General features: G+C 36.2%; 1 protein-coding gene across 2 annotated transcripts in view; it reads right to left on the bottom strand.

The window, feature by feature from the left end:
- Positions 1–234: 234 nt before the first annotated feature.
- The window catches only part of LOC139361494 (lysine-specific demethylase PHF2-like), a 38,223-nt gene continuing 16,155 nt past the window's right edge, over positions 235–22,302 (bottom strand). For both annotated transcript variants that reach the window (XR_011619042.1, XR_011619043.1), the window contains exon 4: positions 235–351. The gene's annotated coding sequence lies outside the window, so the exon portion shown is untranslated. The remainder of the gene's footprint in view (positions 352–22,302) is intronic.

Below are 22,302 nucleotides of genomic sequence, written 5' to 3'. Positions count from 1 at the left end.
CAATTAGGGTAGCTGCAACCCATGATGTGCTATCATCCCCCAGCTACAAAACAACATACAATATTTAAAGGTTAAAAACTCATTGAGAATTTATGAAATGGTAATCCATTCTGTGTTCATGAAAATAGGCAATCCTATTTGAAAATCTTTAAACCAATGTAAACTCTAGAAAATTCAGTGTTGAAGTATGGGAAGAATAAAGACTTTGCACTACTATGGTGTGTAACAACGCAGTGTCAGACTCGTCATTTACAGTAAATGCCTTGATTGGACTTTCCTCTGGACTGTCATTATGCTGCTGAAGATCAAATTTGCTCAAGTCTGTGGGAATTCCATCATATTTTCTTCCCCCTAGTTCCAAACAGGAAGAGAAGGGTTTTGAGGTCCCTTGGCAAAACCAAAAAGAAAACACTCACACTCACAAACAATGTGAAAACAAAATGGCAGACCTAATCCTTGACTCCATGTCCAAATGACGTTGAGGCAATATTACTTTTGCAACATTTGTATTCTGCCCAATATATCACATCATGAGATTCCTCAAAAAACTTGGAAGTCTGAGAGCTGCAAAACAGAAAGCAGTTAAGTTGATGTCTACATTTGGATTTCTTTTTCAGGTTACATGTCTAAGTGTCTATCGTAGGCTAAGGTTAGAGGCTTCTGTTGGGGAGCTGTGCTTTTGATGTGGTTTTGGCTTCTTACTGCAAAGGGAAAAAAATTCCTCAGATAAAGTTAAGTTCACAGAGCTCTGTTTCATCCGCCAAAGACAATTTTGAGTTATAGAAATTCAAGCGGTAAAATGACAAAAAGATTCATTTCTCTGGATGCGGTTTTCTTTTGTGAATATTGAATACTTTCACCCTCTGTTAGGGAAAGCAATCATTTCACACAATCTTAAAATTGGGTTTAGTGGAATGAAGGAACTTAGTAGAAGGGCTGTTTTCCTTTTATATTCTTGTTGATACACAACAGGGATGTCTTTCCTCACTAATTTTTAAGCTACTGTGACCTTCACATCACAGATGCTCAACATCTAAGTGGCTGGAGCAGCCAGGCCTCACCCTGGTCTTGTTTTTGAGTAAACATGCTTCTGTTCTGACCTGGAACTTGACATTTAGGGGCCAAGATGCCAGAGTGTGTCAGGAAAATTTCACCAATTCTACTCCTTGCAAAGTCATTCTCACCTGGCTGTGAGATATATTGTGAGATATTGGGCAGAACACAAATTCTGCAAAAGTAATATTGTCTCAACTTCATTCTCACCTGGCCTTTGCTTTACCTGAAGTCCATTAACTTTACCAGGTCAGAGAAGGCTGCTTTTCCTTCTCATGGAGAGAAAAGCTTAAGTTGATCAACATTCCCAAAGCACAGAGTGATGCCTCAGATGTAGGGCAAAATACTGTTCAGCACACTTCTTGTTTCTTAGTATGGGCAGATCTCAACTTGTATTTATAAATGCTTGTAACCTTTAATTCTGGTACTCACTTCTCTCACCTCCACCACACTCACCCTCCTTCCTCAGGGCATTTGCTTTGCCATGCTACACAGCCTGACTTCATGTCTCTCCCTGTGTCCAACCTTTCATGCTTTCATTTTATATTAGCATCTGTTGCTTATTGGATGCATACTAAGTGCCAAGCTGTTCTGCACATTTTAGACAAAATCTCTCAAAACATCCCAGAACCACCCTGCAAGGGAGGCATTAGGATTATTGCTACTTTACAGAGAAGGACTACTGAGGTTGTTTACCTTCCCTCAGGTCACTGAGTGGCAGAGCCTGCGTTCTAGGCAAATCTAACAAATTGAACTGTGCTTTTAACCTTTTTACTACTCTCTCCAATATCTCCATATATATATATATGTATATATATATGGTATTCATTTGGCCCTTGGTAGAAATGACTTTGTCTACACATATGAATTAAAATTTATATTCTGAGTGAATCTAATTTGAAAACAAATTTTAATCTGTAGAATTCAGTGGCATGTGGCACAGTCACAGCACATGTACCATCACCATTATCTAGCTCCAGAACATTTTTATCATGCCAAAGTTTCTCATTTTCTCCTCCTCCACCCTGGTTTTAGAAAAGGTATGATCACCTCCCTCACTCACTCAATCAGGACCCATAAATGCCTGGTACATAGGCCACCAAGACCACCAGTCATCCTGTGCCCAGGTGGGCATCTCGAATCCATCACTCTAATCTCTCCTGTTGAGCTGAGGTGTGGCCCCATCATTCTTCCTAATGGAGCACTCTTGACAACCATAGCCACTTTTAGAGTTGGCACAAAGCATAAAATTTTGCAATCTTGGCTGAGAGAGATCACTGGCAGACACATTTTAAAGTGACCTCTTTTAGGGTCATTTGCATTTTAGCAAAAGACAAAAATGCAGTAAGCCAGAAAAGTGAGCTCATTGTGGACTGACAAGCCTCTGGCATTTCTCAGCAAGGACTCATTCTCAGGCCAGGATAGGTAACTAGTTTGATAAAAGCAGCAAAAATCTTTCGTTTTGGCAGCCACTTGTGAGAAGTAAGCCTTTAGAGGTGCAAGCACCACTCTCAAACTTGGGAAGAATGAGAGTGCATTACAGAACTGTGCTGGGCAAGGCAGAATGGACATCATTATCTGGTGTAACTTCCAGTTGCTACATCTAGGATAACAGCAAACTCATCCACTGGTCATCCCCATTAAATTATCTCATGGATATTTACTGCCAGGGGAGAAGGGGCATCAATAATATTTCTGAAACTCCAGACACTAACGGTAGATGTTCAAAGGCTAGTATCTGAACGAAGTAGTCTTTAGAAGACTATTTTTTGACATTTTCTCAGAAGCATTTTCAAATTTTATTATAAATTGCTTTCATCTGAAGTATACACCAAAGACTTGGCATATTATAGCAGTTCTCTTGTCCTAAGGCTTCTATTTTTATAAAAATGCAACATCTCTAAAACTGTCATACCCTAACTCTTCTGCAATCCATTTAATAGAATTAGATGCTGTGAAATATCCATCTGGGTTTCTTTAGGCGGCTCATATGTAACAGTAAATCGTACATGTTTTTGTATCAATAGATCTGTACCAGGTCTACAGCTTACTTTACCTGTGAAACAAGGAGTCTCTAGGAAATTTTGAAGCTATAGACATTATGTTGAGCCTTAAGAGTTTTGGGGATTACTCAAGGGAAAGAAACCATGAAGGCTCAAAGACCAGTAGAAAGAGCATGCACTCTAGGGATAGGCAAATCTGGGATTGATTTTATCATGCTGGTGACCTCAGAAAAGTTATGTAATTTCACTAAGGACAAATTACTCTTTAAAACAAGGATGGCAGTAGCAACACCTCCTTGGATTACTATGATTGAATACGGCAATGTATGTAATATTTGACACATCAATATTTTTTCCCTAGACTCTTTTTCTAAAAATCATGAGCAATAAATTAGTTTTTACCAATATACTCATTTATTCATCCATTTATTTGCTCAATAAATCTTTCTCAAATTCATGCTTTAAAACAATCCATAAAGTATAGTCATTACCTCTCCCTACCCAAACTCCCTGGGGTTTGATAGAGGAAGAGGATGTTTATATGAATAACTACAATATTAGCATAGGAAAATTGTTGGTATTTGAGTTTTATAGGGATGAATGAACAGGTAGAGCACCAATAGCTAACAATGGGATACAAGAAGTAAGCCACAGAAGCAGAAACTTCCTTGGGAAATCAGAAGGGCAGTACCCTAAGGGCCTGACACGGTTAGGCTTTCTCTACCCAAATCTCTTCTTGAATTGTAATCTCCATAAACCCCATAATCCCCACGTCAAGGGAAAAACTACGTGGAGGTAACTGAATCATTGCTTCCCCCATGCTGTTCTCATGATAGCAAGTGAGTTCTCACAGGATTTGATGGTTTTATAAGGGGCTCTTCCCCCTACCCTCAGCGCTCAATCCATCCTGCCACCCTGTGAAGAAGGTGCCTGCTTCTCCTTTGCCTTTGGCTATGATTATAACTTTCCTGAGGCCTCCCCAGCCATGCAGAACCGAGTCAATTAAATCTTTTTCCTTTATAAATTACCCAGTCTTGGCTATTTCTTCATAGTAGTATGACAATGGACTAATATAGTGCCCTAATGTAAAATTACTCCTCCTAAAAATGTATCTTTCAGAAAGAGGCTATAGTCTTATATTCAGTGACTATAAAATCTTTTATATAATGAGGGGCTACATTTGTTACACAAAAGCTTTTTTTTAAAGAAATGGAAATCATAAATATACACGCAGGGCAAATAAAACGGCCATCTTCCCTAATATATGCAGACAGGTACTTAGACGTTAGGATAAAACTTCTGAAACAGCAGCACAAAGAGATCCAAAGATGTGCCATACCTCAAACAACTTGGTAGAAATAAATATACTAAACCTGATACTGAAGTGAACTGTGGAAATAATAACTAAAACAGTGACAAGAGTGACTTATCTGAAAGATAGATGAAGATATTGAATAAAATTGTTATGAATATGAAATTAGAGAAAATGAGCATATTATATAATACTGTATTTATATATAAGATAATAAATGGAACTGTCTAATTTAGCACATTGATTAAATATTAGCCTAGACAATTTACTCTTTTATCTAAATCAAACAGTTTATTTAAAAAGTCATTTTTTTTTCTTTTGGTTTTTCTATTTTCCTTAGTCAGAACATGATGACTTAAATGTATTTGGACCTATACAACACACCAGCCTGTACAGGGTGCAGGGAATTAGGAGAAGGTAAATTTGAAAGAGTTGTTGGGCTCCAGTTGTGGAAGATTTTAGTCAACTGGTGAGGCAGCCAAAGCATGACTTTAGTTTTCCTGTTGGTGGGAAGCCAGAGCTCATGTGTGAGTAGGAGAGAGCTGATCCCTGGAGCTAAGCTTCAGAAAGATGAATCTGGCTGTAGACTGCAGATGGAAACATGTGTAATAGGTCCAAATAAGAGTGCTACTTCAACAGGGACATTATTAAAGGCAGACACTGGGGATGAATAAAAATAGTTGTGAGAAGTAACATGCATAAATATTTATATAATTTGGCTACTGAAAAGTAAAGAGAAATTTCATTGATATTTTATATATAAAAATGTACCACGAAGCAATATATTGCTGTAGCAAAACTGCACTTGTAGCCCATAAATATATCTTTAAAAATTCTCTAGAAAATAGTTTATTAACAGAATTCACTGATGTACCTAATTAATTCCCAGAGCCTAGAGTCATGCAGTAAGGGGCCTTAATAAATATTTGTTTTCGAAGGAATAGATTATGGTTAACACATTTTTAGACTGAAGGGAATGGAGAAAAATAAAAAGGCAAAATGTATGTGTTACTACATGTTAATTTTTAATCTTTTAAATATTTAAGGGAAAAGGGAACCATAGAATCTGGATTTGGGGATGTGGCCACAGTTAAAATTCATCTAAGCTTTTATAGACCAATAGACTAATTACCTTACACTTTGTTGGCCTGTTGGTTGCTATAAAAGCACTTTCCTATTGGCCAAACCTTCATGTCCTTTGCTGCAATTTAAGAAATTGCCCCCTTGTTTTAATATTTTCTGGTGGTGAATGCTTCCTATCCCTCTAAACCTCATACAAAGCTTTCAAATTTGCTTTTGCTCATTAAGAGTAGATCTAAGCCATACTAGCCAAACCAATCAATTTGAATACAAATATCTGTAAAAAAAAAATGGATTCTAGGATGAATGACCAACTGAAGATGATACTTTTCACAGCAACAAGGAAAAGTTAGTTGGATAGAAATCTAATTTCTAGGGATTCAATTTCTATCACTAGAGGTGGCAGAAAGAATTAAAGTCATCTTATTTTCTTCACCAACTTCCACTGACCAAGAGCAAAGATTTAAAAACCTGTGTAGCCTTGGAAACAGAATTTGAAGTTAACTAGACAATGGCTGAATTTGAATCAAGATTAAAACTTGGGTAAAAATTCTCAGGAAAATAGTCTCTGAGACAGAAGATGAATATAAATATCTTTATTAGGAGAAAAAATGAAATAACACTTTGATCTCATGAAAATAAAAAAAATCCATTGAAACTTCTGCTCAAAAAGCTGATAAAATATTCTTAGCACACTTGAAAACATTAAAATCTATAGCTGACTCTTGAACAACAGTGGTTTGAACTGCATTAACTTACATGCAGATTTTCTTCTGCCTCTGCCATCCCTGAGACAATAAGGCCAACCCGTCTCTCTTCCTCCTCCTCCTCAGCCTAGTTGGTATAAAGATGGTGAGGATGAAGGCCTTCATGATAATCCACAACTACTTAGTGAATAGTAAATATATTTTATGTTCCTTATGATTTTCTTAATTACATTTTCTTTTCTCTAGCTTACTTTACTGTAAAAATACAATATATAATTCATATAACATAAAAAATATGTGTTATTTGACTATGTTATTGGTAAGGCTATTGGTCAAAGGTGGGTCATTAGTAGTCAGGTTTTGGGGGAGTCAGAAATTATACTTGAATTTTCGACTGTGGGGGGAGCAGGCACCCCAATCCTCACATTGTTCAAGAATCAGTTGAATTTACTTCTGTCTTGTTTTCAAGAGCAGTTCATCAACTAAAATATATTCTGCATGATAAACTAGTTATTACGTTCTGAGAATAATAAATTCTCAGGAACTAGTCACTTTACAAAATAGCTTTTTTTGGAATTGACCATCAGTTAAATTTTATCTCACAGCTCGTCAACAGAGAAAAACAACTTGCTCTACTATTTAAAATGTGCTTACAGGTTGTTTGAACCAACTGGTCAGTTTAACCTAGCTGTTCAAAATTTAAGAACAAAATTTAAGAACTAAAATTACCTATAGTAATTTTCTTAGTCTTGACCACAGATTAGATTACCTGAGAAGCTTTTAAACACCCAGATAACCTGGCCACACACAAGACTAATTAAACTAGAATCTCTGGGGACTGGGATCAAGCATGATTCCCCAGGAGACATCAATGTATTGTCAAGGCTGAAAACTACCGATCAAAATCAAAACATCCAAATGGGAAAGTTCTGACTAGTGATTTTCATATTATTCAAATACCAAAATTTAAAAATGTTATCTCAAATGAAAACAAAAAAATGATTCCTCCTTTCAACTATTCAGCCATTCTACTGTTGAAGATTATTTGTGGCCTCAAGAATCCTGTTATAATGGCCAATGATCCTGACAGACTTTTTTTAAGTATAACATGAAATCCATAAAAATGTGGAATATAAACGTTTTACTAATTAGTACTTATCAAACAAAGTAGGAAGTAAACATTAGGAAAATCACGAGAAGAAAAGCGCCACCTGAAACACCATAAACCCAAATGTTTACTCAGCCATCCGTTTAAAATAGAGATAACATAAGAAGCTTAGCATACAGAAGTCTGCAGCATTTGAGAGACAGGGTAACACTAGATCTCACAACCTCTAGCTGATCATTAGTTCTGCACTTGAACACCAGCACCTTAGCCAGCTGTGCACTCAACTGCAGAAGTTAGGGCAATGTTCTAGCATACTCTGTCAATTGGCAGGTATAATCAGGAGTTAAAACGATTCTCTCTTAGAACATCACAGGAATATAGATTTCCTATTAGAGATGTCTATGAAAAAAACCTTAGAATGTTATTACATGGTACCATTTTTTTTGGTTGAATAAAATCCAGTATTTTTTATTTATCAAACTCCAATTTCATTTCACAAATGTAAGTTATCATCAGCTCCCCATCCACTTTCCCCCATCTTCTTATCTCTTTCCCACCCTACACTTTCTCTCCCCCACAACCCGGGCTCCAAAAAGAAAAAAAAAAATCCCTCAGCTATTTCATCTTAATAACACTGCAAAAATCAAAACCAGTGTCTCCTGCCCCCAGAACAGTGGGTATCCCCACCTGGCTGCCTCCTGTAGCTCATGCAAAATTCAACCTACAATTATAGATGCATTCTCAGTTTATGCTGCACTTGAGATTCAATAGTGACTACTGTCAAGATGGAGAGATTTGTGAATAAAAATACATTTCAACAGCAAATATAAATTAGTTTTGTCTTATTTGCCATTGACATGGGTAATGTACAGATAGTCCCTGATATATGATGGTTCAACTTACAATTTTTTGACTTTACAATGGTGCAAAAGTGATATGAGTTCAGTAGAAATCATACTTGAGTACTCATACGACCATTCTGTTTTTCATTTTCAGTACAGTAGTCAATAACTCACGAGATATTCAATACTTCATTTTAAAGTAGGCTTTGTGTTACATGATTTTGTCTAACTATAGACTAATGTAAATGTTCTGAGCATGTTTAAGGTAGTGCAACTTGAGCCATAATGTGTGGTAGGTTACAGGTTTTTTTTTTTTTAACACCCAAGAAGATCAATTTTATTTATTATCTGGAATTAACAGGCATTTTCTTCTTTTTTAAATTATACTTTAAGTTCTAGGATACATGTGCACAACGTGCAGGTTTGTTACATATGTATACATGTGCCAAGTTGGTATGCTGCATCCATTAACTCGTCATTTACATTAGGTATATCTCCTAATGCTATCCCTCCCCTCTACAACCTCCCCACAATAGGACCCGGTGTGTGATGATCCCCTTCCTGTGTCCAAGTGATTTCATTGTTCAATTCCTACCTGAGTGAGAACATGTGGTATTTGGTTTTCTGTTCTTGCGATAGTATGCTGAGAATGATGGTTTCCAGCTGCATCCATGTCCCTACAAAGCACACAGACTCATCCTTTTTATGACTGCATAGTATTCCATGGTGTGTATGCCACATTTTCTTAATCCAGTCTGTCACTGATGGACATTTGGGTTGATTCCAAGTCTTTGCTATTGTGAATAGTGCTGCAATAAACATACGTGTGCATGTGTCTTTATAGCAGCATGACTTATAATCCTTTGGGTATATACCCAGTAATGGGATGGCTGGGTCAAATGGTATTTCTAGTTCTAGACCCTTGAGGAATCACCACACTGTTTTCCATAATGGTTGAACTAGTTTACAGTCCCAACAACAGTGTTCCTATTTCTTCACATCCTCTCCAGCACCTGTTGTTTCCTGATTTTTTAATAATTGCCATTCTAACTGATGTGAGATGGTATCTCATTGTGGTTTTGATTTGCATTTCTCTGATGACGAGTGATGATGAGCATTTTTTCATGTGTCTGTTGGCTGTATGAATGTCTTCTTTTGAGAAGTGTCTGTTCATATCCTTATGCCCACTTTTTGATGGGGTTGTTTGTTTTTTTCTAAACCCAAGAGACTACTACTGGAAATAAGTAACAAGAGAAACGTTAAAAACTACACAAATACATGGAAATTAAACAACATGCTCCTGAATAACCAATGAATGAATTAAAAAATTAAGAAAATGTAAAAATTCCTTAAAACAAAGAAAATGGAGATATCACAAACCAAAATCTATGAGATACAGAAAAAGCAGTATTAAGAGGGAAGTTTACAGCAATAAATGTTTACATTGAAAAAGTAGAAAGAATTCAAATAAAGAAATCATAAATAAAATTTCATGATGTACTTAAAGGAACCAGAAATACAAGAACAAACCAAACCTCAAATTAGTAGAAAGACAAAATCAAATATACCAGGGTAGTCATAAGTGAAAGTGGTCTCACAATACAGAAGATTAAATGATCAAATCGTTTTTTAAAAAAATAAACAAAACTGACAAACCTTTAGCTAGACTAAGAAAAAAGAGAGACCCCAATAAATAATATCAGAACCCAAAAAGGAGACATAAAAACTGAGATTGCAGAAATACAAATACTCATTACAGTATATTATGAGCAACTACATGCCAACAATTTCAAAAACTCAGACTAAATTGATAAATTCCTGGACATATACAACCTACCAAGATTGAACCATGAAGAAATAGAAAACGTCAACAAACAAACAACAAGAAAACTGAAGCTGTACTTAAAATTGTCTCCCATGAAAAAAAAATCCCAGACCCTGATGGCTTCATTAATCAATTCTACCAAACATTTAATGTAGAACTAGTACTAGTTCTACTCAAATTATTCAAATAAAATTGAAGAGGGGGGAATACTTCATAAATTTTTCCATGAAGCTAGCTTCCCTGATCCAAGACCAGAAAACGGCATAGCAAAAGTAGAAAACTATAGGCCAGTATCACTGGTGAAAATAAATGTAAAAATCCTGAACAAAATATTAGCAAACCAAATTCAACAATGCATTAAAAAGATCATTCACCGTGATCAAGTGGGATTCATTTCAGGAATGTAAGTATGGTACACCATATGCAGGAATAATATGTAACATCCACAGAAGCAAGAACAAAAACCATATGATCATTTCAATAGATGCTGAAAAGCGTCTGAGAAAATTCAACATCACTTTATGATAGAAACTCTTGACAAATTAGATATAGAAGGAAAAACAACTCAAAATAGTAAAGATTTCATAGGACAAACCCACAGCTAACATTGTGTTGAATGGAGAAAAATGGAAAGTCTTTGCTCTAAGGTCCGGAACAAAGCATGGATGCCTACTTTTACCACTTTTATTCAACATAATATGGGAAGTCTTAGCCATAGCAATTAGGCAAGAGAAGGAAATAAAGGACATCTAAATTGGAAAGGAAAAAGTCAAATTAGCCTTGTTTGCAGATGATATAATCTTATACTTACAAAAACCTAAAGGCTCCACCAAAAAACTCTTGTAACTGATAAACGAATTAAGTAAAGTTGCAGGATACAAAATCAACATACAAAAATCAGTAGCATTTATATACACCAACAGTGAACAACCTGAAAAATAAATCATTTGCAATAACTATAAAGAATATAAAATACCTACAAGTCAATTTAACAAAAAAAAAAAAAAAAAAAGAGAGAAAGACCTATACAAGGAAAAGTATAAAATGCTAATTGAAGATGATATATGAAAATAGAAAGATATTCTAAGCACACGGATTGGAAGAACTAGTATTATTAAAATGATACTTCCCAAAGCAATTTAAAGATTTAGTGCAATCCCCATCAAAATACCAAAGGCATTCTTCACATACGTAGAAAAACTCGTAAAATGTATGTGGAACTCAAAATATCAATGGAGTGGCATAGTCAGGGCTCACTAAGGCCTCAACCTCTCAGGCTCAAGCCATCTTCCAACCTCAGCCCCCCGAGTATTCTGGGATTAGAGGCATCCACCACCACACCTGGCTAACTTATATTTGAATTTCAGTAGAGATGAGGTCTCACTATGTTACCCAAGCTGGTCTCAAACTTCTGAGCTCAAGAGATTCTCCCACCTGAGCCTCCCCAGGTGCTGGGATTACAGGTGTGAGCCACTGTGCCTAGCTGGAACTCAAAATATCTTCAATAGTCAAAGCAACCCTAAGCAAAAAGGACAACGCTGAAGGCATCACACTACCTGACTTTCTAAACACAAGGGAATACCTGTGTTCAGACTTCAAAATATACTATAAACCTATAGTAGGCAAATCAGCATGGCACTGGCATAAAAACAGACACCTACATAAATGAAACAAAATAAAAATTTAAAAAATGAAAAAAATTAAAAAATACAAAACTGAAAATAAAAAAATGAAACAAAATAAAAAACTCAGACTTACATACATGATAAAACCCCCAAATTTATATGCAGATGTATATTCAGGCTATCACCCTGACTATACATGTCTAAAATGTCTAGTAGAGATGAGGTCTAGAGGTCTCATCTCTACTAAAGATCTTTGCTACTGAGTTAAAAAAAAAACATGTTTCTGAATTATCCAAACAGTTGCTTTGTTTTTCCTATGGCAGAATGAACCTTAGATTGAACTTTCATACTTATCTTGAGTTGTTACAATATCATTTAATCTTATGCACTCAGGTTTCATTATTCAATATTCAGTTATTTATTCTGAGATATTCTAGTAGATATCTTCATTAGGTCAGCATTTCAATAGTAATAGTTTTTCAAGGAAAGACGAGTCTTTTAATGGAACTGGGGAGTCTTTGAACTCCATGCATAAACAGTGGGGGTGTCTTGAAACATCTGGTTTTGTTACTTTTTCCTGTTTTGTCAGGGATTACATATTGCTATAGTCCTTTCTCATCCTATATTTCTTCTAAGCTGCATTCCTTTTGATGTAGAACATTTTATCTTTATCTTTTCCTGCAGGATTTATATAGTTTCAATATGCTCCTCATTGATTCCAGATTACACTATCGCCTGCCCTCATGAGATGTGTTTATCCTCAAGAATTCCTGATAGCCCTCCGGTGTGTATGTGTGTACACTCATGTATTTGGCTTTCAGCTACAGTCACCATATGGTATATCTCAGTCTGTCCTCTTCTGCTCCAGTTCATGTTCCCCATTGTTGATAGTTCTGCTCACGAAGCCAACTGAAGGAGCTCCAGTATTGTCACGGCTCATATCCATTGATAAGCATTGGTGAGAACTTAAGCAATTCAATGCTTTTTAGATACAAAGATTCAGATGAATCTTATGAAAACCTTTCAGGGTTGAAAGGCTAGTACTCTTTGCCATAGATGCCAAGAGATCAAAAGTAGATGAAATGGATCCTCCACAGCAAAATTGGGAGTAGGTGCAAAATTAGAGGAATGGGAACATAATGAAATGTGGCAATGGGGAAATTATTTTGTTATTGTTGCTTATGCAAGCATTGCTTTGAAGGTATTAGGGCTTTAACCAGGCTGAAAGTATCCATACACTTTTTTAAAAGTACCAAGATCTACTTAAAATTTCTCAGAATTCTACAGGTTAAACAAGTCCCTGCAATATATTATTTCATATTTACAATGAACCACTGAGACTAAAAGAGGAACTGGACACTGTCATAGAATAGATAGAAGTAATAAATGTCCTCTGTACACCACTACATATAATTGGTCACATTTCATCAATAATTGAGATTTTTTTTATCTTGTTTCATCTACTCACAGGAGACTACCACACTTACCTTTCTCCTGCAACAGGCACACAGGCTACTCCAAGTTTCCTGGTGGTTCTGAAGAGGGGTCCACAGATGCTTGTGAGCCAGGCTCTCTATCATGATTATATATGGGAGATCCAGTACCTCCTTGCCCACCTCCTGAGGGAGCCTCAGTATTGCCCCTGCTAGTAGTCCTGGTGACAATGCCTATATCCATGCCAAGGGAGCAACCTGGCTCTTATCTTCCAAAGATGTCAGTGGGATTCCTGAAAGACCTGGGGAGATATTCCTTTCTTCAGCATGAGGCAGCTCACTCTCACTTGGGCCTCTGCTCTCTCAGGGTTGTGCATGGACTACCATGAAGATAATGTTGCCAGCATATAGTAGCTCTCTCCCCTCTTATAATTAGTTCAAAAGACCAATTCCTACCCCTTCTCCTTTTCTCTTTTTTTTATTACACTTTAAGTTCTAGGGTACATGTGCACAATGTGCAGGTGTGTTACATATGAATAGTGTCATATTGGTGTGCTGCACCCATTAACTCGTCATTTACACTAGGTATATCTCCTAATGCTATCCCTCCCCCCTCCCCCACCCCACAACAGGCCCTGATGTGTGATGTTCCCCTTCCTGTGTCCAAGTGTTCTCATTGCTCAATTTCCCGCTATGAGTGAGAACATGCCGTGTTTGGTTTCCTGTTCTTGCGATAGTTTGCTGAGAACGATGGTTTCCAGCTGCATCCATGTCCCTACAAAGGACATGAACTCATCCTTTTTTGTGGCTGCACAGTATTCCATGGTGTGTATGTGCCACATTTTCCTAATCCAGTCTGTCATTGATGGACATCTGGGTTGGTTCCAAGTCTTTGCTATTGTGATTAGTGCTGCAACAAACATACACATGCATGTGTCTTTATAGCAGCATGGCTTATAATCCTTTGGGTATATACCCAGTAATGGGATGGCTGGGTCAAATGGTATTTCTAGTTCTAGATCCTTGAGGAATCACCACACTGTCTTCCACAATGGTTGAACTAGTTTACAGTCCCACCAACAGGGTAAAAGTGTTCCTATTTCTCCACATCCTCTCCAGCACCTGTTTCCTGACGTTTTAATGATCGCCATTCTAACTCGTGTCAGATGGTATCTCATTGTGGTTTTGATTTGCATTTCTGTGATGGCCAGTGATGATGAGCATTTTTTCATGTGTCTGTTGGCTATATAAATGTTTTCTTTTGAGAAGTGTCTGTTCACATCCTTTGCCCACTTTTTGATGGGGATGTTTTTTTCTTGTAAATTTGTTTTGAGTTTTTCGTAGATTCTGGATATTAGCCCTTTGTCAGATGAGTAAATTGCAAAATTTTTTTCCCATTCTGTAGGTTGCCTGTTCACTCTGATGGTAGTTTCTTTTACTGTGCAGAAGCTCTTTAGTTTAATTAGATCCCATTTGTCAATTTTGACTTTTGTTGCCGTTGCTTTTGGTGTTTTAGACACGAAGTCCTTGCCCATGCCTATGTCCTGAATCGTATTGCCTAGGTGTTCTTCTAGGGTTTTTATGGTTTTAGGTCTAACTTAAGTCTTTAATCCATCTTGAATTAATTTTTGTGTAAGGTGTAAGTAAGGGATCCAGTTTCAGCTTTCTACAATATATGGCTAGCAAATTTTCCCAGCACCATTTATTAAATAGGGAATCCTTTCCCCATTTCTTGTTTTTCTCAGGGTTGTCAAAGATCAGATGGTTGTAGATGTGTGCAGACGACATGACTGTATATCTAGAAAACCCCATCGTCTCAGCCCAAAATTTCCTTAAGCTGATAAGCAACTTCAGCAAAGTCTCAGGATACAAAATCAACGTACAAAAATCACAAGCATTCTTATACACCAATAACAGAGAAACAGAGAGCCAAATAATGAGTGAACTCTCGTTCACAATTGCTTCAAAGAGAATAAAATGCCTAGGAATCCAACTTACAAGGAATGTGAAGGACCTCTTCAAGGAGAACTACAAACCACTGCTCAACAAAAAAAAAAAAAGAGGACACAAATAAATGCAAGAACATTCCATGCTCATGGATAGGAAGAATCAATATCTTGAAAATGACCATACTACCCAAGGTAATTTATAGATTCAATGCCATCCCCATCAAGCTACCAATGACTTTCTTCACAGAAGTGGAAAAAACTAAAGTTCATATGTAACCAAAAAAGAGCCCACATTGCCAAGTCAATCCTAAGCCAAAAAAACAAAGCTGGAGGCATCATGCTACCTGACTTCAAACTATCCTATAAGGCTACAGTAATGAAAACAGCATGGTACTGGTACCAAAACAGAGATATAGACCAAAGGAACAGAGCAGAGCCCTCAGAAATGAGTATGATTTTTGATACTGTGTATTAATATACCAGCATAACCCAATGGACCAATATTTTCCAATGACCAACATATGATGTCACAAAATAATGCATGGATTAAAGAATAATCCAAAGTGCCTGAGATCTCAATGTACTCTGAAGTAACGGAACATAAAAAGTGCATTGTTATGATTCCACACTGCAACTAGCCTTTCAAAACCAATCATTTCTCAAGTTTTGGTGTAGTGCCAGAGACTGACTAAAACTACCTAAAAACGTCTACTATAATGCTTCTCCTTTTTCCACCTAATATTATCCGTGTAAGGCTGAAGGTTCTTCATAACCTTTACTAAAACCACCTATTGTAAAAGACTGATGCAAAAATACACATGAGAATTCAACTTTCTGTGAAGTCAGATATCAAAGACATTTGCAAAAGTGTAAAACAATCAATGCCACATAATTTTTTTGTTTTGAAAGTTATTTTCATAAATAGAATTAAGTTTTAATTTGAATACACTAATACATACTTTTTCTATTTCTCATTTTAAATTTTGATTATAGTAAATGTAGACATAAGCCATATAAGTAAATGCTCTTTTAGATTCTCAATAATTTTTAAGAGTGATAGGATCCTGAAAGCAGAAAGAGAATCACTATTTTAAGGGCATTTTCTTAAAAGGCTCTTTAGATGAAACTTTGCTAATTTCCTTCTTCTTTCAATTGAAATAATTTAATGAGTTTTCCATAAAACTCATACTCTGGCATTAAGACAAACAATTTTCATGAACGGCTACTATGTAACATAAACACAGCACTGCAATATGAACAGGAGGAAGATGGCTAACCAAAGGCCTTAAACTCCAACACCTGCACATCCTAGGCATGTGACATAAATGGGTAAAATAATCTCCAAGAACTAAGCCCTTTCTGCTTTCTTAAAACCCATCACATTATTTTTCATGTCATCATTTTTTATAGAAACTTGAATTTCAAGAATAACATTTTCATCTTGAGGCAACCATAAGAAAACAATGGAACACATTTCATGAATGGTCATCCACAGTACTGCCTTTTGGCTTTCATCCTGAGCACAGAACAACACTTTCTGGCCCTCCTCCAGCTCCGCCTCTCCCCACCGTGAAGAAGCTGCAGAGTCCAGGGGACATGCCATTGGGAGCCTGCTCCAAAACCCCATTTCACAAGCCCTGAACCCCAAAGTTCTCCCCCAAATGGGTTTGAATTGCTTCAATGACTTGTGTGAGCCTCTTTTCTAGATTTATCCTCCTAATGTTGGAGACTGCACCCTCTTCCCACATGATGACCCCCAGACCTGAGGAGCAGGCATGGGGTCCTTCATGGCAATGGACAGAACTTGTAGTACAAGTAGACTGGGGTTTCTGGGAGAGAGCAGGGATGAACAAGCAGGAGTGAAAACCACAGTGTGAAGATGGTCTCCTCCTCTGGCACCATGTGCCACCCCAGAACTTTGAGAATCACAAATTTGAACTTAGCCTTCTGGGCAATTATGAAGATGTATTTGTCAAGGTAGAAGGATAAAATATATTTTATATAACAGCTTGTTGGCTTGGTTTATAACTTAAATATTTAAATATATAAAATGTGGATGTGTATTTGAATTCCATCTCCAAATCACAAATATTAAAGGATTAGCCTGGCTTTTGATGTTTGGCTTAGAAATGGGAAGAGCTGGCCACGTGCACTGGCTCATGCCTGTAATCACAGCACTTTGGGAGGCCAAGGTGGGTGGATCACCTGAGGTCAGGAGTTTGAGACAACCCTGGACAACACGGCAAAACCCTGTCTCTACTAAAAATAAAAAATAAAAAAATTAGCCAGGCTTGGTGGCAGGCATCTGTAATCCCAGCTACTTGCGAGACTGAGACAGGAGAATCACTTGAACCCGGGAGGCAGAGGTTGCAGCGAGCCGAGATTGTGCCACTGCACTCCAGCCTGGATGACGAAGAGAGCCTATGTCTCAAAAAAAAAAAAAAAAAAAAGGAAAGAAATAAAAAGGGCTGAGGGAAGATGGGAAGATGGCCATTATGCTGGTATATTCTGTCTAAAGACTAAACACTATAGACATTCTCAGATTCAGCTGAAGTGTGCCAGACGTTCTGATTTTTAAAGGAATATTAGGAATCCAAATTTTAATGCAGAAAATTGCAATTTTAAAATCTTGACAACTAATTTTAAAAATTAACACCTGGTAGCAAACACTGACTAGTCTAAATAATGTATTCTGGAGCTGAGAGCTGGACAGAGGCCCACTAGCTTATAATGGTTTGGGCTTGAGGAAAATTTGTAACATCATGGAGTTTCCAATGCTTTTCTTTCAGTATCCTTCCCGGCATCGTGATTAATAAAAATGGCTACCTATCATTACATGCCAGACTTTATATTAAGATTTTTGAACATGCTATTTCAACAGCATTCATACTTCCCTATGCTTTAGGTTTGTTTGATTTCATCCATGGGAAAGCTTAGGAGCTCAATCATCCCTTTTCACTTGTCCAGTCTCTTTTATAATAATTTGTAACAAGAAATCTGTTTATTCTTTTGCTCAGTAAATACATAAGGATAAAGTATATGGTCATAGATTAGAAGATTTACCTGGTCTGTGAAGAGATTAAGCCTTGGTGCCAATTGTTGTAATTTAGTTAATCTGCTTCCCATATTGATTCTAAGTCTGTGATTCAATAATAGGTTCTGGGCAAGTGTAACTTGAACCTCCTGAGCAATATGGGCATTGGGTGTAAAACTCTTCTGCTTCTTTGCCAATGAAGTGTCATCTCTTGATTACAACTTATTTCATAGCTTTTCCATAACTCCTTCAAATGGCCTTCCAGATGGGCTATAAAGTAATCAGAGTAAATTAAAATTTGTACTTAGTGCCAAAATGTAAATTTATTACATGCTTTCCCCCAAATCTAACCATTTGAAACATCTGGTATGGATATTTTAGTGCTTCATTAACTCTAATGGTGATAATTTTAGCAAGCTGTTAAAACTACCTCTCACTTCCCCATCACAGTAGTCCAAAGGATGCAGCTAATGTTTCAGCATCGAAGCATCTCTTGCAAACTCATTAGAGAAACAACCGGTTCTCTTTGGTTCATCATAAATTAAAGTAGAGCAGAACATTATCATCTGTCCACTGCCCACCAGACAATGAAATCACTGGCCTTACTGTGAAAAAAGTTTAAAGTTTTCAAGAATCAAGGGCATTAAGTACAGAAAATTAATCTTTTCTCTGCCAAGCTTTACACTTTTGCGTATCAGTTTCCCCCAGCTGTGATAGTTTCTTTTACAACATCTGCTGGAGAGAAGGGATGCAATGTGATTGTATTTAAGTACACCAATACATTTTTGATGATTAAAGCCAACATAATTATGGGAATTTTGTGACGTGTAAATGATATAAATTATATAAAAACTATAAAAATGCTCATTACTTTTAAATAAGAAATACGTCAGGAAAGATTTTTCCGACATTCTGAATAATGTGTATTACAAATGACAGATAATAATTTATGCAAAGAGGATCATATATTGAATTCAGACTGTTCATATTTCACTTACAGGTGTGATGGATAACACTGAGTGCCACCTAGATTGAAGGGTACAAAGTATTGTTCCTGGGTGTGTCTGTGAGGGTATCACCAAAGGAGATTAATAGTTGAATCAGTGAACTGGGAGATGCAGACCCACCCTCACTCTGGGTGGGTGCCCTCTAATCAGCTGCCAGTGCAGCGAGGATAAAAGCAGGCAGAGGAACACAGCAAGGCTAGACTGGCTAAGTCTTCTGGCCTCCACCTTTCTCCTGTGCTGGTTGCCTCCTGCCTTCAAACATCAAACTTTAAAATTCTTTTAGCTTTTGGACTCTTGGACATACACCAGGGGTTTGCCAGGAGCTCTCAGGCCTTTGGCCACAGACTGAAGGCTGCACTGCTGGCTTCCCTACTTTTGGGATTTGGGGACTCAGATTGGCTTTCTTGCCCCTCCGCTTGCAGACAGCCCATCAGGGAACTCAACCTTGTGATTGTGTGAGTCAATACTCTTTAATAACTCATTTTATATATACATTTATTCTGTTAGTCCTGTCCCTCTAGAAAATCCTGACTAATACAACAGGACACAGGACCTAGTCACAGTAAGGGAGTGGACATTATTTAAAAGCAAAGACAGTTCACCTATATGAAAACGAAAGATAACAGAATGTAGGTATAGATATATGAAGGTGAGCAGATGTAGCAACTGGAGATTTTGAAGTTCTTGTCAAATTATCACTTTTTTTTACAAGTGGAATAGAAAAGTCATCAGCAAAGAGTGAAAATGGGAAGGAGAGAAAATAAATATGAACTGTTACTCTGGGAAAGGATGAGAGTGAATGGAGCAGGAATTACTATTTTTTTCTGGGAAATATAAAGACATGAGCTTTGAGATCATGAATTTCAGTTGAAACAAATCAACCTGATTCCCTCTTAGTTACTGCATTTTAAATTTGAATTTTATTTAAAATCTCAATATAATAATCATAATTATAGTATTATACAGAAGAGTTTCATTGCCCTAGAATTCCTCTGTGCTCCAGCTGCTCATCCCTCTGTCCCCTGTAACTCCTGGCAACTACTGACTTTTTTTAACTGTCTCCAGAGTTTTGTCTTTCCCAGAAAGTCATGTAGCTGAAGTCATACAGTATGTAGCATTTTCTGATTGGTTTCACTCAGAAATATGCATTTAAAATTCCTTTAATGTCTTTTTATGGCTTGAGAGGTTATTTCTTTTTAATGCTGAATAGTATCTCATTATTTGGATGTATTACAGTTTATCCATTTACCTAATGAAGGACATTTTGGTTGCTTCCAAGTTTGGCAATTATTAACTAAGCTGCTATAAACATTCTTGTACAGGTTTTTGTGTGGACATGTTTTCAATTCCTTTGCGTAAATACTAAGGAGCATGATTGCTAGATTATATGAAAAGAGATTGCTTACTTTCCTAAAAAGTTGATGAACTTGTCTTCCTAAGCAGTGTAACATTTGCATTCCTATCAGCATCATCAGCATTTGGTACTGTCTGCCTTTCACATTCATCAGGCTTCATCTTCATAATTTTTCTGCACTTACTTTCAAAATGAAAGTCTTCAGTTCATCCCCTGCTTTGTTTCTTAAACAATCTTGAATGAGTTCTTTAAAGTCTAAACATCTCCCAGAAAATAAAAGTGTTAACTATATACTGAGAGCTGAAGGTTACAAAGGAGTGACACTAAATTGGTGACAATATAAAACCTCAGCTGAAAAATTCTAAGTTAAAGAAGTGTTATGACATTTTCATATGTAGTTCCTTCTCTTTTACATGTGTAAACTTCAGATAGTCTGAAGTATTGTATACTTAGGAAAATCAGAGCTCTTCAAAAAATTGTTTATAATGTTTAGAAATTTAGGCCTAACATTTTCATTATATAGACTAGACTTAGCTAAACAGAACCATTTATTAGCCTGTTGTACATATTAAGACATATTTATTATATTATAAACTAAGACAGGAGAATAAAATAACTACTTTGAGAAGTTATCTAACAAAAATAAGGTTATTATGGGATTTCTATTATCCACACTCAATGTAGAATACTAATAGGGTCATGAAAATCACTGGTATGTATAACAACTCAGTGATAAGAAGCATAAAAATATAGGTAGCAAATTTCAGTAAAAACTATTAACATTCATTAATGAGCTCATACAATCAAATGCTTAAAACCAAAGACTTCGGTATCTTGAAGTGTGTTTTAAAAGGTTTTTTTGTGTGTGCATTTTGTTTTGTTTCTTGCCAGCAGCCTTCTCCTTATTAAAACAAAAGCAAGAGGCCAATGAAAATTCATACAAGTAATTTTATACATAGACATTTTATAGAGTTAATGTTTGTAATTTATTACTGTAAATTATTCACAAAAATAAAGAAAAAAGGTAAATTTGAAAGGATGGAAATATTAAGGGAAGTAGAGTAAGTAGAGTTTAAGTCATAAATTAGAAGAAAAATATTTGCAACCAGTAGGAGTTCCTCAGACATTTCCCAACAGGAACAAAATGGGTATATAATGTGGATAGTAAGTACTGTAGATAGGTTCAGGAGTTTGAGGTGACAGTGAGCTACGATGACACCACTGCACTCCAGCCTGGGTGACACAGAGAGACTCTGCCTGAATTAGAAAAAAAAAAATTAACCATGACAATATGTATATTCAACATTGTATCATTTGAACTAATATAATGCTTGTTGTACATGTATCACCTATATGCAACTTGTCATCTAATTTCTTCATTTGGAATTATTTCTGATTATCCTGTTACTGTAAGACCCTCTTTATAAAATTCTGAAAGATTTGGATAGAAATTTGGTTTTATTTCCAACAATTTATAGCACAAATTTGTCTTATAAATAAAATCTAACCACTAAAGACATAAAACAAGTTAAAATATTAGCTTTATTGTGAACAATAAAAATTTAATCTTAGTACATTTTGGATCATGAGCATTTTCTTTTGTTTTAATAACAATCCCTGGAGTTAAAAAGGATCATGCATAGATATGTCAGTTGTTTAAGTGACAAGAGAAGGGACATTTGTTGAAATCCTTTTTATATTTAACAATGTTTGCTACTACTTTTATTTAAAAATTACAAAAACTTATGTCTAAAATAACTTATTAGTTGCTTTAATTGTATTCTGGCAATAATTCCATAATTCATTTATCATGAATTGGAAAAAATACCACTTACAGAAAGTGATAATATCTATACATTGAAATATACATGAAATAAATAAGCAAATAAAACTATGCATTTTATTAAGACTCATTGAGATACTATTTTGCTTTGTAATATTAACATATTAAATATTAAACTTTCCAGTTT

Source organism: Macaca nemestrina, unplaced genomic scaffold (genome assembly GCF_043159975.1).
Source record: "Macaca nemestrina isolate mMacNem1 unplaced genomic scaffold, mMacNem.hap1 Scaffold_53, whole genome shotgun sequence".
NCBI lineage: Eukaryota > Metazoa > Chordata > Mammalia > Primates > Cercopithecidae > Macaca > Macaca nemestrina.
The sequence above is the reverse complement of the archived record's forward strand: the minus strand, read 5'-3'. Positions and strand labels throughout refer to the sequence as shown.